Here is an 18870-nt window from a genome sequence, read left to right as displayed (position 1 = left end):
TTTCCAAGATTTTGGATCATCTTTACTATCATTATTCTGAATTCTTTTTCAGGTAGACTGCCTATTTCCTCTTCATTTGTTAGGTCTGGTGGGTTTTTACCTTGCTCCTTCATCTGCTGTGTGTTTTTCTGTCTTCTCATTTTGCTTCTCTTACTGTGTTTGGGGTCTCCTTTTTGTAGCCTGCAGGTTCGTAGTTCCCGTTGTTTTGGGTGCCTGTTCCTAGTGGCTAATGTTTGTTCAGTGTGTTGTGTAGGCTTCCTGGTGGAGGGGACTAATGCCTGTGTTCTAGTGGATGAGGCTGGATCTTGTCTTTCTGGTGGGCAAGTCCACGTCTGGTGGTGTCTTTTGGGGTGTCTGTTGCCTTATTATGATTTTAGGCAGCCTCTCTGCTAATGGGTGGGACTGTGTTCCTGTCTTGCTAGTTATTTGGCATAGGGTGTCCAGCACTGTAGCTTGCTGGTCATTGAGTGAAGCTGGGTCTTGGTGTTGAGATGGAGATCTCTGGGAGGTTTTCGCCATTTGATGTTACGTGTAGTTGGGAGGTCACTTGTGGACCAGTGTCCTGCAGTTGGCTCTCCCACCTCAGAGGCACAGCACTGATGCCTGGCTGGAGCACCAAGAGCCTGTCCTCCACACGGCTCAGAATAAAAGGGAGAAAAAACAGGAAGAAAGAAAGAGGATAAAATCAAATAAAATAGGGTAACATAAAATAAAATTATTAAAATAAAAAATAATTATTATGAAAAAAAGTTTAAAAAGTAAAAAAAAAAAAAAAAGAAGAAAAAAAAACAGAATCCTAAGACAAATGGTGAAAGCAAAACTATACAGACAAAATCTCACACAGAAGCATACACATACACACTCACAAAAAGAGGAAAAGGGGAAAAAAATAATATATCTTGCTCCCAAAGTCCACCTCCTCAATTTAGGATGGTTCATTATCTATTCAGGTATTCCACAGATGCATGGTACATCAAGTTGATTGTGGAGATTTAATCCGGTACTTCTGAGGCTGCTGGGAGAAATTTCCCTTTCTCTTCTTTGTTCGCACAGTTCCCGGGGTTCAGCTTTGGATCTGGCCCCGCCTCTGCGTGTAGGTCGCCTGAGGGCGTCTGTTCTTCTCTCAGACAGGACAGGATTAAAGGAGCAGCTGATGCAGGGGCTGTGGCTCACTCAGGCCGTGGGGGAGGGAGGGGTACGGCTGCGGGGCGAGCCTGCAGGGGCAGAGGCAGGTGTGATGTTGCACCAGCCTGAGGCGCGCCATTTGTTCTCCCAGGGAAGTTGTCCCTGGGTCACGGGACCCTGGCAGTGGCGGGCTGCACAGGCTCCCAGGAGGGGCGGTGTGGATAGTGACCTGTGCTTTCACACAGGCTTCTTGGTGGTGGCAGCAGCGGCCTTAGCATCTCATGCCCGTCTCTGGAGCTCCTTTATGCGGCGTGCTTACTCCCTTCTCCTCGTGCACCAGGAAAGAAAGAGGCAAGAAAAAGTCTCTTGTCTCTTCGGCAGGTTCAGACTTTTTCCCTGACTCCCTCCCGGCTAGCCGTGGTGCACTAGCCCCCTTCATGCTACGTTCGCACCGCCAACCCCAGTCCTCTCCCTGCGATCCGACCGAAGCCCGAGCCTCAGCTCCCAGCCCCTGCCCGCCCTGGCGGGTGAGCAGACAAGCCTCTCAGGCTGGTGAGTGATGGTCGGCACCGATCCTCTGTGCGGGAATCTCTCCGCTTTGCCCTCCGCACCCTGTTGCTGCGCTCTCCTCCGTGGCTCCGAAGCTTCCCCCCTCCACCACCCGCATTCTCCGCTCGCGAAGGGGCTTCTAGTGTGTGGAAACCTTTTCTCCTTCACAGCTCCCTCCCACTGGTGTGGGTCCTGTCCCTATTCTTTTGTCTCTGTTTTTTCTTTTTTCTTTTGCCCTACCCAGGTATATGGGGAGTTTCTTGCCTTTTGGGAGGTCTGAGGTCTTCTGCTAGCATTCAGTAGGTGTTCTATAGGAGCAGTTCCACGTGTGGATGTATTTCTGATGTATCTGTGGGGAGGAACGTGATCTCTGCATCTTACTCTTCCGCCATCTTCTCCGGACTCTGAAGTATAATTAATTTATAATGCTGTGTTAGTTTCAGGAGTATAGCAAAAAGATTTTTTATATATGCTTATATATAATCTTTTTCAGATTCTTTTCCATTATAGGTTATTACATGATATTGATTGTAATTCCCTGTGCTATACAGTAGGTCATTGTTGTTTATCTATTTTATATATAGTAGTGTGTATCAATTAATCCCAAACTCCTAATTTACCTCTCATTTTTACGTAAATAAATGTATCTCTAAAGAAAACTTCATATCATCAGATAGATGGAAAATAAGACTAAGTCCATAAATAAAAACTCCCAGTAAATATTAATTCGAAGGAAATAGCACAAATTATCAACTTCTTTCTAGATATTGCCTGCTGAAGGCTCCCTGCGTGTCACTTATTTTCTCTCTCTCTCTCTCTCTCTTTTCAAAAGGAGACTGGCAAGGGTTAAAAAGTGATGATAAATCATAGTCCTGCATTGAGTCTTTCTCCTTTGGGGAATCAGAATGTATGAAGGGACTTGTAAATGAAATGATTTTTGCTATGCAATTTTATATTAGCTAATACATTATTCCCTTATAACCCCCAATAATATTTTATACCATGAGTGGTATGTGTCCCTCACCCATGAGGGAAATGAGTCTCACTCATTCACTCATTTATCCACTCAAAATCTCTCTATAAGGAGTATCATCGTCTTCTTGTAAATATTTTATATCTAGTGAATTTCCCAACTTGAATGTAACAAAACTTCATTCCTTTAAAATACTGCTAAATTCAGATTCTTACTACTTTGCAGTGACCCTCTGAGACTTCTCCTCACCTTCTAATCAGACCATATTCATTCTGTGTTTCCATATAAGCAACGTGAAATCACTGGTGTGATTGCAATAATCACCAAAATCTTGAGCGATTTCCTCCTGCTGGAAGCCTCTCTCATTCACCTTAAAGGAACCCAGGACCCCTCCTACAAGTGACGTCAGATTTCCTTTGCACCACCTGCTGCAAATGATGAAAGTGAGGGGAACTAGTTAAATGCTCCTCCTCCCCATCCTCCTTCCAAGATGGTGTCTGGTGAGGTTATCGCAAGGGGCTCTGACTGATGAAAGGACAATAGGCCATAGTGGCCCATCCAGAAGTCTGATGGGATGGAGTAACCGCTTGAGCTAAAGCTGACCCATAGGGTGGCCCATCCAAGTGCTGTCCTTCTCCACTGAGCTCTGGGAGAGGAGCTTTGTCCCACTTATTACTATACACAAGCTTGGTCTCTGCTCAAGTCCGTGCTCAAAGGGAAGCTCCACAAGGACAGGGATTTTGGTCTGTTTGGCTAATTTCTGCCTCCATCGCACCTACTAAGAGCTGTATCAGGCACATAATTGGTGCAAGAGAATCATTTCTTGAATAAACGCATGAATATAATTGGTTCTTCTTGTCCTGCTGACTCTGAGCTATATTGTTACCACTGAGGCCCCGACCTTGGTGGTCTCTCTCTCCGCTCCCAGGCGTGTGTCAGGACTCAGGCCTCTCAGAATCTCCTGTCACCTTGGGGGACCACACAGAATTTTCCATCTTCCTGTAAACTTGGGCCCAGAACCATGTACAAAAAAGGATGCTGGAGAGTGTATCCTCTGAGTCCCTTCTGTAACTCAGAGAAAAATTCAAAAGAGTAAAGTGATGATGCAGCATCCCTTGCTTGAAAATTTAGGAAAAGTTTTCTCTCTTGCCAAAGACTACTGTCTTTCTGCAGGTTCAGAGATCCTATTTTTTTTTCATTTTTATTGGAGTATAATTGCTTTACAACGTTGTGTTAGTTTCTGCTGTACAACAAGGTGAATCAGCTATACATATACATACACGTATATCCCCATATCCCCTTCCTCTTGAGCCTCCCTCCCACCCGCCCTATCCCACCCCTCTAGGTCATCACAAAGCATCGAGCTGATCTCCCTGTGCTATGTGGCTGCTTCCCACTAGCTATCTATTTTACTTTTGGTAGTGTATATATGTCAATGCTACTCTCTCACTTTGTCCAAGCTTCCCCTTCCCCCTCATGTCCTCAAGCCCATTCTCTACATTTGCATCTTTATTGCTGCCCTGCCACTAGGTTCATCAGTACTGTTTTCTTAGATTCCATATATATGGGTTAGCATATGGTATTTGTTTTTCTCTTTCTGACTTACTTCACTCTATATGACAGACTTTAGGTCCATCAACCTCATTATAAATAACTCATTTTTGATCCTTTTTATGGCTGAGTAATATTCCATTGCATACATGTGCCATATCTTCTTAATCCATTCATCTGTCGATGGACACTTAGGTTGCTTCCACGTCCTGGCTATTGTAAATAGTGCTGCAATGAACATTGTGGTACATGAATCTTTTTGAGTTATGGTTTTCTCAGGGTGTATGCCCAGTACTGGGATTGTTGGGTCATATGGTAGTTTTATTTTTAGTTCTTTAAGGACCCTCCATACTGTTCTCCATAATGGCTGTATCAATTTACATTCTCACCAACAGTGCAAGAGGGTTCCCTTTTCTCCACACCCTCTCCAGCATTTATTGTTTGCAGATTTTTTGATGATGGCCATTCTGACTGGTGTGAGATGATATCGCACTGTAGTTTTGATTTGCATTTCTCTAATGATTAATGATGTTGAGCAGTCTTTCATGTGTTTGTTGGCAATCTGTATATCTTCTTTGGAGAAATGTCGATTACTGTAGCTTTGTAGTATAGTCTGAAGTCAGGGAGCCTGATTTCTCCAGCTCCATTTCTTTTTCTTCTCAAGATTGCATTAGGTATTCAGGGTTTTTTGTGTTTCCATACAAATTGTAAAATTTCTTGTTCTAGTTCTGTAAAAAATGCCATTGGTAATTTGATAGGGATTGAATTGAATCTGTAGATTGCTTTGGGTAGTATAGTCATTTTCACAATATTGATTCTTCCAATCCAAGAACATGGTATATCGCTCCATCTATAATATCATGTCATCTGCAAACAGTGACAATTTTACTTCTTCTTTTCCAATTTGTATTCCTTTTATTTCTTTTTCTTCTCTGATTGCTGTGGCTAAAACTTCCAAAACTATGTTGAATAATAGTGGTGAGAGAGGGCACCCTTGTCTTCTTCCTGATCTTAGAGGAAATGCTTTGTTTTCACCATTGAGAATGATGTTTGCTGTGGGTTTGTCATATACAACTTTTATTATGTCGAGGTAGGTTCCCTCTATGCCTACTTTCTGGAGAGTTTTTATCATAAATGGGTGTTGAATTTTGTCAAAAGTTTTTTCTGCATCTATTGAGATGATCATGTGGTTTTTGTCCTTCAGTTTGTTAATATGGTGTATCACATTGATTGATTTGCATATATTGAGGAGTCCTTGCATTCCTGGGATAAACCCCACTTGATCATGGTGTATGATCCTTTTAATGTGCTGTTGTATCCTATTTGCTAGTATATTGTTGAGGATTTTTGCATCTATGTTCATCAGTGATATTGGCCTAAAATTTTCTTTTCTTGTGACGTCTTTGTCTGGTTTTGGTATCAGGGTGATGGTGGCCTCGTAGAATGAGTTTGGGAGTGTTCCTCCCTCTGGTATATTTTGGAAGAGTTTGAGAAAGATAGGTGTCAGCTCTTCTCTAACTGTTTGATAGAATTCACCTGTGAATCCATCTGTCCCTGGGCTTTTGTCTATTGGAAGATTTTTAATCACAGTTTTAATTTCAGTGCTTGTGGGGGGTGTTCATATTTTCTATTTCTTCCTGATCCAGTCATGGAAGGTTGTACTTTTCTAAGATTTTGTCCATTTCTTACAGGTTGTCCATTTTATTGGTATATAGTTGTTTATAGTAGTCTCTCATGATTCTTTGTATTTCTGCAGTGTCAGTTGTTACTTCTCCTTTTTCACTTCTAATTCTGTTGATTTGAGCCTTCCCCCTTTTTTTCCTGATGAGTCTGGCTAATGGTTTATCAATTTTGTTTACCTTGTCAAAGAACCAGCTTTTAGTTTTATTGATCTTTGCTATTGTTTCCTTCATTTCTTTTTCATTTATTTCTGATATGGTCTTTATGATTTCTTTCCTTCTGCTAACTTTGGGGGGTTTTTTTGTTGTTGTTCTTCTTCTTCTTTCTCTAATTCCTTTTTGTGTAAAGTTAGGTTGTTTATTTGAGATTTTTCTTATTTCTTGAGGTAGGATTGTATTGCTATAAAGTTCCCTCTTAGAACTGCTTTTGCTGCATCGCATAGGTTTTGGGTCTTCGTGTTTTCATTGTCATTTGTTTCTAGGTATTTTCTGATTTCTTCATTGATTTTTTTCAGTGAAGAGGTCCTATTTTTATATGTCAGAAGGAGAACAGGGACCTGGCTCTTCCTGTTGTAGAACTCTTCCTCTTGTAGGAAACGTAATTCTCCCCAAGGCAAAGGTATGTCTCCAGTGGAAAAGGAGATTGGCTGCGTTTAAGGCAATGCAAGAAAGAAAGACATGTTTCCAAGTGAATTAGCCAACAACTTCTGTATCTATGGGTACATAATTTTCACAAATACAGAGAAAGATTTGACAGAATACTGCTTTATAAACACTGGTTCCTGGGGTGGGGGCAGTGGCATGGGCTTAGCATAGGGAGATGTTATTGGCACCTTATTGTTAAGCATATCTTTATGTTTGAATGGCTGCAAGAAAATTTTTACTTTCAAAATCAAAACCTTGGTAAGCTGTAAAGATATTACAAGAGTAAAAGTAAGCTGCTTGCATCTTCTTCAGAGTTTTATATGTCTATATGTTTATGTGTTTATTCTCAAGCAGTACTGAGAACCCTTGGGTGCATGAAGATCACTGGGGAACTGAAAAACTCAAAGTCCTGGGCCCCACCCCAGACTAATGGACTTAGGGTGATCTTCATGCGCAGTGGGCACTGAGACCCACCCTCCAGTGTGAATGGCAATGATAGGGATGTTCTGGGGTCAACTTGCAAGAGTCCCCAAGGAGTCTTCTGGGAAGACTTTTGAGGCACACAACTTTGGAACATGGGTTAGAGAGCTGGAGTGATTACAACACATTTCTGTCACTCCGTGTGCTCTGCAGCCCAGCTGGAGGAGTAGGCGATGACAAGTGAGCCATTTTATCAGAATCTCAGTAAGATATTAATATTTCAAGTCCCCAGCAACACCAGCACCAGAAGCTTCAGTAATGAAAGGAAATAGGGACAGTGACTTCAAAACCGTAAACACACAGGTTTGGGATTGCTTATGACAGCAAAGACCGACAAGAACAGACCCTGTAGGAAATCAGGTCAGAAATGAGTGACTTGGGCATGGGTACCCTTGGTGTGGGCATCAGCATGTGGGCATCACAGCCTCTGGTGCATACCAGGGACAGGAAGCCTGGGAATGCTAACCTGAAGCTAGAAGAACTGGTCCATGGAGAACTGGTCCACTGGTCCATGTGAGGCCCTGCCTAGGAACTTTCCAGAAGTATCTGTCAGGAATTTGAGGTGGTCACTAAGCTAGAAAAATACTGTTTGTCTCATAATTAGTCTGATTCAGTCTTGGGTTTCCCTCTGAAAAAAAAATTGCACAAAGAGCCAGTCGCCCTTCACAAGGGCAAGCAGAGTGTCAGGAAGGCTTCACTGAGGAGGTGAAAGGAAGTGTGCTACCAGGGGGGCCCACACGATGCAGGGTTTGGGTGGAGATTGTTTTGTCTCTGTCACAACCCACTGCTCCCAGTGTTATCAAGGAATCTTCAACAGGCCTGTTTTCTTGGACTTCACCCATTAGCCTGCAGGTCTGTACGCCTCTTGGTGAGGTAAAGGAACTCTGGTTAGTGTGTTGTCCGAGAATGTATGCTGTGGTTTCTTCTGAGTAGAATTTCCAGTTACCAGCTTGCACTAACAAGAAAAGAATTTGCCACCAGATCTGCCCCAAACATGAGGTTCAAAGCCCCAAATACTTGTGAAAGAAATCTGGTGTCTCTTCTATCTTGATTTTTGTTCTCTCTCTCTCTTTTTTCTCCAATGTCACTGTTTGGTCCTTAGTCTTTTTCTTATTTGTGAAGGGCCATTTCCCTCAGGCTCTACATCTTCTGTCAGCAAGGCCCAGGCCAAATTATGGGGTTCATGTGGTGGCTTCTTTTTTGGTGAAAAACAAGTGAAGTAAATGTGATTATGCTCAGAAGACCAAAGAATCATTCCACTGTCTCATTTTTGTGGTCTTATGTTTCAACCCTTCTGAAGGAAAATTCAGAGTTAAAGGGAAAAATTCAAAGATATCAACTTACCTTTACCTCTGCTTCTGCACATTCAGTGACCATTACAGCTAGAAAGAAACCAGAGCACCATTTGTCAAGACATATGTTTAAAATAGAGATGTATTTCAATAAAATTTAAGTATATTTAAAACATGTAAACTATGTATTTTTGAGGTGTATGCTAAAGTGAATAGATAATAAGCAAGTTTGTGAAAACAAGTCTATTTTACATGTTCTACTAAAGAAATAGTTTTAGTGAGATGATGATGTAATTATGCTCTTCACAAAACTTTTAAGCATTTACAATAAGTATTAATTTATCACACACACACACAAAAGAAATAAAGTCTGAAAATAGGACCTAAGATCAGAGTTGTATGACAAGCATCTCCTTTCATTCCTTTTTATGCTTCTTTGGGACTCTTTGTATAACCTCAGTTAAGGCTCTTTGTGGACATGAAACACCATCCAAATGGCTCTCTGGTCCACCACCTCAGCCATGCTACCAGGGAGTCTAGCCTTGCTCTGCCACTGGGGGTCAGTTTTGTGCATATGGCAATGTCCAAAAGACAAGACTGCTTTTCACTCAGCTTGCTTTCCCTTCTTGGAGAGGCGTGGGTGTTGCTGGACCATAAGTACTGCACATGGCACAAGAGGTCCTACCTTCCCCATCCTGGTTTCCTGCCTGTGGAGCCCAGTGGGCCTCACTCGAGCTGCTCAGAGATTCTGCCTCATTTTCCCTTACACCATACATGCTCTTCTCCTAAAGAATCTATACAAAACAGTAAAGGGAAGCAAGATACATAAACTTACCCTGGCATAGAAACATGGTACAATTGGCATGGGTCTCTGGCCTAAAAAAGGGGTAGGGGGAATAGGGAGATGTGAATTTAACCTAAGGTTGAAAAACAACCTCCAGCACTCCCCACCTACAGCTTCATCAGATCCAGGCCTTGTGGGTCTTGGAGGCAAAGGCATGGTGATGTTTTACAGCTTGGAGGAATGTTTGTGGGTTGACAAGTAGACCTAATAACTGCACTCTACCCAAGAAATTTTCTTGAGGAAAATTCCAGTAGAAATGAATCTCTTCCAGAGAAGTTTTCTGAGGAAACTTCAATATGGGCATCAATCTACTTGGGAATATCTTAAGAGGAAGAAATTGAAAAGAGATGAAGAGAGAGACCAAGTCCTCAAAATATAGGGATTTTTTAACAAGAGTCTGAAGAGAGATAGGCAAGGTGAGGTCAGCTGAGTCTTGGCCTTGGGCTGAATGCTCACTGATTAGGGGAGGGCATAGGAGTGTGAAGCCAGGCGGGAGATGGTGCCTTGTTCTGTGGTACAGTGACAGGTCATAGCCATGACAGAGAAACAGGTACATCACTCATGGATTAGGGGAGTGAGTTGAGAAAGTCCTCAAGTTACAGGAGAAGATTGGTTCAATAGGGAAACCCCTAATTTTTCCATCAGGGAACCAAGTTACTCTGTGTCTCTAGGGTACAACATGGAACAAAAAGATGTACATTAAAAACTTTGGGTTTAAAAACTAGAAAGGCATTAGAACATAGAAAGGAGGAACAGACACTGATACCCCTAAATGAACCCCTAAATTCATCACTGATACTGATGAATTCATCAGTAAAGAAGCAGACTGAACTTTCTGGATCTGCTTTGAATCTTAATGGGAGGGAGAATGTAAAAAGAGTGGAAATTCATTGTACAGTATACATGGGTATTGATGCAAGATAAGTAGCATGGCATTGATACGAGGTTCCTTTTGGGGGCCATTTTGTCTTGTTTTTTGTACGTGAAGTAATACCCACGGAGGCTTCATTTGTCCATTCATAAACTTGTTGCCACAATGCTGCTATCTCCATGGAACCCTAAATCTTTAACTATGGTCTCCTACCTGGAGAGTTCCAAGGATGTAAATCTTTAAAATTCCCTAGGAGTCTGGATGTCTCTGTAGTGAAACCCAGATTGGCCACCTTTGGTCCTAGTTTTCTGAAGACAAGAGTGAAAAGGTGAGCAAGCTCAGACCACCTTTCCTGTGAATGCCCCGTGATTTTTCTAAGGCAGGAAACAAAAGCCTCTGAGAAACTGCTTATACAGCTCTTGGAGAACATCCTGTCTGCCTGGACTCAAGAGTTCTTTCTCTGCACCTTCTTCGTGTGACTCACCTGTGGTGCATCTGAAGCTTCTGATGACAGCCCTGCTCACACATATGTTCAGTTTCCTGCCTACAGGAAGGAAAAGGGAACAGGATCCAATGTAATCAGAAAGAGCAGTGTAACTACTATATATAAAGTAGATAACCAACAAGGATAACCCTGTGTACAGCACAGGGAACTATAGCCAATATTTTGTAATAACCTATAAGGGAAAAGAATCTGAAAAAAATATATGTACATATTTGTATAACTGAATCACTTTGCTGTACACCTGAAATTACCACAACATTGTAAATCAACTATAGTCCAGTATAAAATAAATATTAAAAAAAACAAAAGTTTATCCTTGTTACAAATCATCTTGCTGACTTTGGTACAACTTTTTCAAGCCATTGTGATCTTTTTGAATTTATCTTGTTTCTCCCTTTGAGTCACTGGTAAATTATCCTGAAATTACCACAACATTGTAAATCAACTATACTTCAATTAAATAAATAAATAAAAATTAAAAAGAGCAGCTTAAAACCTTTGTCCCAGGACCTGGAAATCTAGATTGTCATCCCATCCCTGCCACCACTGTTCGCCGGCTCACGCTCAGGCAAATCACTTCACTTCTCAGGGCCTAAAATTTCTTATCTTTAGAATGGAGAGATGGGGCTAGTGCTGTAGGATTCCTTCCGCTTTTACATGATAAGATCCTGTTAGACATGCATTTTTATTTTTTAAGATATATGAATAGAACACACATCTAATACCTTTGTGCCCACCTCCTTTCTGAAACACCAAAAATCACCAATACTCCTCTGTGTCAAATTCCCTTAGACTGTCTTCTCTGATTTCATCCCCCTTCCCCCACCTCAGCGGGAATGCTATTCTGAATATAGTGTTTACTATTCCTTGCATTTCTTTATACTTTATATACGTTTATGCTCCTAAGCAATCTATGGTACTATTATGCATCTTTTAACCTCGATGTAGTCTAGTCTATGTGTATTAATTTTCTTAGTTGTAAAATATCATCTTAAGAATATACAGAAGGGCTTCCCTGGTGGCGCAGTGGTTGCGCGTCCGCCTGCCGATGCAGGGGAACCGGGTTCGCGCCCCGGTCTGGGAGGATCCCACATGCCGCGGAGCGGCTGGGCCCGTGGGCCATGGCCGCTGGGCCTGCGCGTCCGGAGCCTGTGCTCCGCAACGGGAGAGGCCGCAGCAGACGGAGGCCCGCATACCACAAAAAAAAAAAAAAAAAAAAAGAATATACAGAATATTTGTATTGATTCTCTAGCTGCTCAGCATTTAGGTTGTTTTCCATTGTTTGCTATTACAAACATCCATATTTTGGTATATGTAGCCTTGTATACACTTCTTAGGGTATATACCTAGGTGTGGGATTGCTGGTCTCAAGGGGTGTGCATGTTCAACTTCAGTAAACTACTTTTCCAAATTGTTCTCTAAAGTAGTTGTGTCAATTTACATCCCCACCAGCAGGATATTAGAGTATGTGAATCTAGAAAGTGAGGCCCTGCTAGGGTTTCTCCTGATAAGGCAGTGTGATCTTCCCTTCATAGGAGGTGAAGCATTTTGTCTAGCTTATAGGTGACAGTGATGGGAAATGGAAAAGAATTAGCATGATTCATTTATTCCACAAATATTCTTGAGCATCTACTACATACCTGAGAAGTGCTGGGGATCAAGAGAGTCTCATTCTCGTGGAGCTAACCACGCATGCATTTATTAAATATCTCTTTTGTGCAGGGAGTTTATGTCCTATTTTTCTCATTTAATTGTTGCCATAGCCATTTGAAGTAAACATTGCCAACTCCATTTTCCAAATGAAGAAACTGAGGCACAGAAAAAGCACATAGCTAAGAGATGGAGATGGACCAGAACCCTGATGTGACTGCAAATGTCCCTTCCATTCGCCTATTTGCTCCATCCCTGCTTGTTGTCTGAACGCCTCTGCCCAGGCAGAGAAAGCCCGTCTGTGTGCTTGGCTCATGCTGGGATCCAGGGTGAATGAACTGCAAAGCAGAGTGCTTACCTTTCAGACTCAGATGCCTGGAAATCCCTGAGAAGGAAACTGGTCTCTCAAGTTCTCATATCTGAAAATATTTATAAACTCTTGGGAAGAGTTCTTATGTCTTCTCCCCTGCTTTCTTTCTGTATCTTTTGGCAGAACTCATGTTTGAGTATGGATGTCTGGGTTATGGTCTCTGAGAAACAATAGACACTCATACCCCATAGAGATATGAAACTATGCAGGTGCTGAATAATATCGAGTTCTAAAGAGCTGCAGTGTTAAGGGTTTTTTCTTCCCCCCACAACATCTTGAAAGTATTTTCTCTGTGTCAACTACATATTCTAATCCTAAAAGAGATATCTTGATATCTGGAATATACAGTGTACCTTTTTCTCTCAACAAGGTGTACAATTAATTCCTTATGTTCTCGAATAAAATGGTGGAGCAGAGAGTGTCTCCAGGATCCCCAGAGATTCCAGGCACACAATAAGAATATTTATCTTTTCATTTTCAGAAGCAATCACTGCACACCTCTGCCTGCAGGAGAATGAGTAGCTGGGATTTCTTTCAATTGTTTTCCCAAAGAGAGAGTAAATGAAGTCATCAAGCCATCTGGCCGACCTTCAGTAGTCATTTACTATATTCATTTATCATATCTATGAGTAAACTGTAATAATAAGAAAAGAGCTAGCCACAGGAATAAGAATCCTGGGAAAAGTTTAAGCATTAAAAGGTTAAAATTTATAAAAAGAGGAAGTGGGAAAAGGGAATATAGCTTCCTCATACCTCATGCTTGCCTCGGTCTGCTTGTGTTTACCCATCTCTCCTGCAGTCCTGGCTCTTAGTTTGACTCCTCAGGTTGACAGGTGGTTTTCATACCTCCCCACTCTGGGGGAAGGGGTAAAGAGGGAATCAAATTCCTGGGGAGTTCCCTCTCTCTCTAAAATCAGAGGCTGAGTATCTTCCCTGAATCATAGCATTTTAGACAGATAGCCTGGAATTCAAAATACTGCCAGGCTCCTAAATCTCTATCCCTCCCTCTCAACTCCCCATTATGGAGACCTAACTGGTTAATTAAAACCAAATATCTTCCTCAAATTAGAGCAGACACACAAAACCAACACAAGAGTTCATGGGAACTGGGGCAAATTTTTGCAGTAGAAGTGAGCTAGAGTAAAATCACTCCTTCCCAATGTCTCCCCATTTCCTCTGAAGATGTACATGCAGTGTCCATATCTTCAAAGGACACCTTATTTGTAGGCTATCAGGTAAGAAATGACCTGTCATCAGCTGGTGCCACGGTAACTTTGGATATAAATATGCATGCAGGAGGGACACCTCAGAGTCTACGTTCTGTATACCATCATCTGGCTGCAACAGGTTCAGGGAACAAATTCCCACTCCCCACCTGCTGTTGGGGGGCCACCTTAATTGTCTTATCCCTTTGGATTGTCTTGGAGGATGCTTTTAAAACAGATTTTAAGAATCCTAATCGAGCTGTTAATTTTGGTCTTACGCTTCCTTTCCTGAATGGCCCTTAGCATATGGAATTTGGGAGGGAACTTTTTATGTTTGATTACTACACATATTAAGTTTTATAGCTGCCCAAATTTCTCCTTTCTTAGAGTGTGGGAAGAAATTAGGACTGTAGTTGGGCTAGACATTTTAAGGCACAAAGCTTCTCTGGGCCATTCAAAACATAGAAGAGACTACCTAATTTACCTCTACACAAGGCTGACCCTAGTTCTGCAGTTTTGCGGGATAATAGGCTGTTTTCCCCAGATGCCCAGAATTTTCCGGGATGTCAAGTAAGTGTTGCACGTATTTTTTCATACTGTATCTGATTTCTACATATAAAGGAAAAAGAAAGAAAATTAATTAATTAATTACTCTGATGGATAGATTCTGTGATATATTGCCCAAGTGCCCCTTTAATGAAAGAATTTTTGCCCCAGCTTCTGGGTGTGCTTTCAGCAGATAGCCTTCGATAGTACTTTCAGGTCTCCTTCACCTGGAGAGAGCCCAAGTGCCCAAAGTTGCACCTCTTTCTCTGGAACACAGCATGCTCATGGGGCAAAATAGTTGGGTGGCTAACAAGGGTACTAATCAATTTGTACCATTACCATATCAAGGATGGATGATAAGAAGTGACATACCATTACATTTGCCATAATCTATTGGTTAAAGCACATCACAGGTTCTGCCCACGTTACAAGATAAGAATATAGGAGCACCCCAGCATCTTTCTCCCACATTGGGTGATCTAAAAGGTTGCCAGCTTAAAGTACCCAAAATAGGAAAGGGCTCTGTGGAAGGTCCACAGTGCAGTGCGAACAGCACAGCTCTTTGGGCCATAGGGCCTGAGATACCCTATGGTATTAGAGGAAAAGTGCTGAGAAGAAAGGCTACGTGGAGTTTATTAATACTTTGGGTGTCATAGTTTCATGTAACACAATAAATAATAATACTTTATTACTGTGATATCTTGATTGATCATGTGATTTTTCTGGCTCACTTTTCTACAAATTCATCAAAACTTAGCAACCTCATTTTCAATGATATAATTGAAAGCAGTGTCAGTTGCTCTTGGAAAGTGTAAGATCAAAAATAATTTTTAATTTTTAGAAGGATCTTTCTGCTGATGCAACCATTACTGGAGTTGGTAAGAGTATATTACAGTCTGTGATAACATTGGGACAAATTTCTGATAAATTATTTCAAAATAAGATTTCAGTACTTCTAGAGCATGATTCTAAATCCTTTTCTAAAAAGATTTAACTCTTTATACAAATCACTTTTGTTTAAGTCTGAGTTCAGTTTTAAACATAAATTTATACAATGGCATTTTAATGCTTCCTCTGAAATTTCGTGGAGCTTGGGCAAGAAACTAAAAGTGGCTTTGTGATATGTATACAATTCAAAATGTCTGTTATGTCATCTATCGCTGGATCTTCAATGACAAGAAAACATTGTTTTTCAGATTGCCTTTCTTGTTAGCAACTGGTTCATTGGAAAGTTCATTTGAAACTACAGCTCTTTTCCATTGGAAGCAACAATTTGAAATTTGATTTCTATTTCTAGATGTATGGATCTTTGCTTTCTAATCTTGCAACAGATATCAAAACCAGAGATTCTAAACTCTCTGAAGAATTCTAGCAATTCCCTGATATGCATTATGTCCTAGTTTATGCTTTCTAAAGGGTTCTGGTTCCAATATCGATATGTGTGTACGGAAGTAGAGGGCAGTTCCCCCACATATCCAAGCAATTCTCAGACACCAGCTGGGTGTCCCACAATTCAACTCAATTCTGACACTATTTTTCCAAAAATAGTGTCAGATTCCACAGGTTAAGGGTTCAGTCCTACAAGACTGCTCCCCCTCCTCTTGACACACACACACACACACACACACACACACTTCAGATGCCAAGTCCAGGTCATCACCTGTGCTTCTGACCCACTGGCTATAGATCAGAGGTACCAATGACCCCCTCCTTGGTTTTGGCTAATTTGCTAGAGCAGCTCATCTAACTCAGAGAAACCTTTTATTTACTGGATCACTGGTTTATTATAAAAGGATATAACTCAGGAACAGTCAGATGGAAGAGATGCATAGGTCTAGGCACAGGGAAAGGGCACTGAGCTTCCATGCCCTCTCCAGGTAAGCCACTCTCCCCAAATCTCCAGGTGTTCACCAACCAAGAAGCTCTCCAAACCCCATCCTTTTGGGGCTTTATGGAGACTTCATTACATAGGCATGATTAATTAAACCACTGGCCATTGACGATTGATTCAACTTCTAGCCCCTCTCTCCTCCAGGGAGGTCAGGAGAGACTGACAGTTTCAAGTTTCTAATCATAGGATTGGTTCTCCTGGCAACTAGCTGCTTTCCAAAAGCCACCTCATTAACATAAAAAAAGACACCTTTGTAGCTCTCAGCACCTAGGAAATTCCAAGGGTTTTAGGAGTTCTGTGCCACAAATGGGAATGAAGACCAAATATGTATTTCTTATCATAATTCACAGTACCACACTTTCCTTTTGTAATAATTCACTGAAGTGTTTGCTGGCTGAGCACCGGTAGTTCCTACCTTGGTCCTCAGGCTGAAGAGATAATATTGGGGCAGATGTCACAGGGACAGGCTCCAGGGATGGATGGGAAGGTTGGCCTCTCACCACAGGTCCCAGCATTAAACTCATGAGGTTTCTCCCCTTTCTTCCAGGGCAGTGGCTGCCACCACTGCTGCTTCTATTGCTGCTGCTACCCTCCCAGCCCAGAATACCTCTGGGGTCTTCAGGGCCCTGACCTGCCCCAAGTATGCTTGTGTGCACCAGGTAGCCAGGCCAACTGCTTGGCATGCATGCTGAACACTGCCCACTGTGCCTGTGGATCTGAGCCCAGGTGTGTGTGCGCTGTTCCCTGGTTATCTCCCCTGCGCACACCCATGCCCTGTTGTTCCATTGGACTTCACCAACAAGGCATAAGTTCAAAGATAAAATCATTACGAATTTCAAGATGGTATCCACAGAGCATTAAACCAAGCATGCAGCCCCTTAGGAAAGTGGAGTCCTGTGCGACTACACTAGTTACATGACCATGTCCTGCTGGCAGAACTTGCTCAAAAAGTGAGTGTCACTGGATGTCTTCCATGCTGCTGGCTGCAAAACTGTCATAGGAGCAAGCAGGGAAGAACACACAGAACCAAGAAAAGAAGTGCCTTCTCTTTTCCACGTCCCACCAGGGTCCCTCTGGTGCTCTCTATTAACAAAGCTTAATACCATGCCAGGTGGCAATGAGAAAATAGGGTCCAGCTCCAGCATCACAATGCAAGATAGAGAATGGATTTAGAGGAAAAAAGAATTGACCTAAGTCACTTTGGAAAAGAGTGGAGTTTGGAAGGCTAAAGGCAAAAAGAACTGCACGGAAGCATTGAGTTCTAGTTGATAGTTTGGTTTCATGAGGGTTTGGGTTAACAATTCTGAAACCATTATGCATGTATACTTGGGTTGAGCATTTAAGTAGACAGTGGGAGCCAGGTTTTCACCTGGCTGGAGTGGGAGGTTATAAATAAGCAAGGGAATGAGGCTAGAATGTTCCATGTGGTAATAGATTAGAGATGGAGACATCAGTATCAACCCATGTTTGGCTCAATATAGATTTACCTGGTTACATATAGAAATATTTATACATACAAATGTATACACTGGTAGTATGCAACAAGTATACCTAGAACCCAGATCTTGGTTTCTAATACTGTTCTCCAATAAAAGGAACCAGGGCTAATTGAAGAAATGGCTTATACTAGGACTGAGGCAGGAAATATACAAAATGAGCCTGGAGTATCCATGGTGCCAAAAAATGAGAAAATACTAAAAAACAAAAACAAAACAGAAAAACACACAGTAATGGGGAATCCCACAGTAAAGCAAAGGAATCCAGATGCCAACTAAAAGAGTTCCAAATGGCCAGAGCTGAAATGATTTGAGCAATAAAATAAATAATGGAGTATTGAATTATTGCTCAAAGTATAAAATACATTTCTATGAGTCCATAGTGATATAAATAAATGATTAAATAAATTAATAAGTGGGAGAAAATAGACAAATCTTCCATGCCAAAGAATTCTGAATAATTAATGTAGCTTCTCCTCCACCCTCAAAGTGGTACAACATGGAAAAAGAAAAAAAAAAGGGTAACTTTACAATGGAGACACTGACAAACATCATCACAAGCCAGATGACCCGAGTTAGCATTAACACTGACAGGTCCTACTAATAGCAGGTACTCTCAAATGATGTGATCAGAATGACCCATGTTCTGTGACCTTCTTGCCCAAAGCACATTACTCCATGATAAAAACCTCAGACAAATCCCAACTGAGGAATATTCTATATGATAACTGACCTCAAAACTGTCAAAATCAACAAACACAAAGAGCATCCAAGAAACTGTCCTAACCAAGAGAAGCCTGAGGAGATTTGACTACTAAATGTAATACGGATTCCTAGATGGGATCCTGGGACAGAAAAGAACATTAGGGAAAAACTGGGGAAATCTGAATGAAGAATGGACTTTAGTTAATAATAATGTATCAATATTGTTTCCTTAATTGTGACAAATGTACTATACAAATGTAGGATGTTAGTAACAGGGAGAACTGGGTGAGGGATATATAGGAATTCTCTGTATTATCTTCACAATTATTCTGTAAAACTAAAACTGCTCTAAAATAACAGTTTATTTTATTTATTTATTTTTTTTGTGTGTGTGGTATGCGGGCCTCCCTCTGCTGTGGCCTCTCCCGTTGCGGAGCACAGGCTCCGGACGCGCAGGCCCAGCGGCCATGGCTCACGGGCCCAGCCACTCCGC

Source organism: Physeter macrocephalus, chromosome 9, assembly GCF_002837175.3.
Source record: "Physeter macrocephalus isolate SW-GA chromosome 9, ASM283717v5, whole genome shotgun sequence".
Taxonomy (NCBI): Eukaryota; Metazoa; Chordata; class Mammalia; order Artiodactyla; family Physeteridae; genus Physeter; species Physeter macrocephalus.
The sequence above is the reverse complement of the archived record's forward strand: the minus strand, read 5'-3'. Positions refer to the sequence as shown.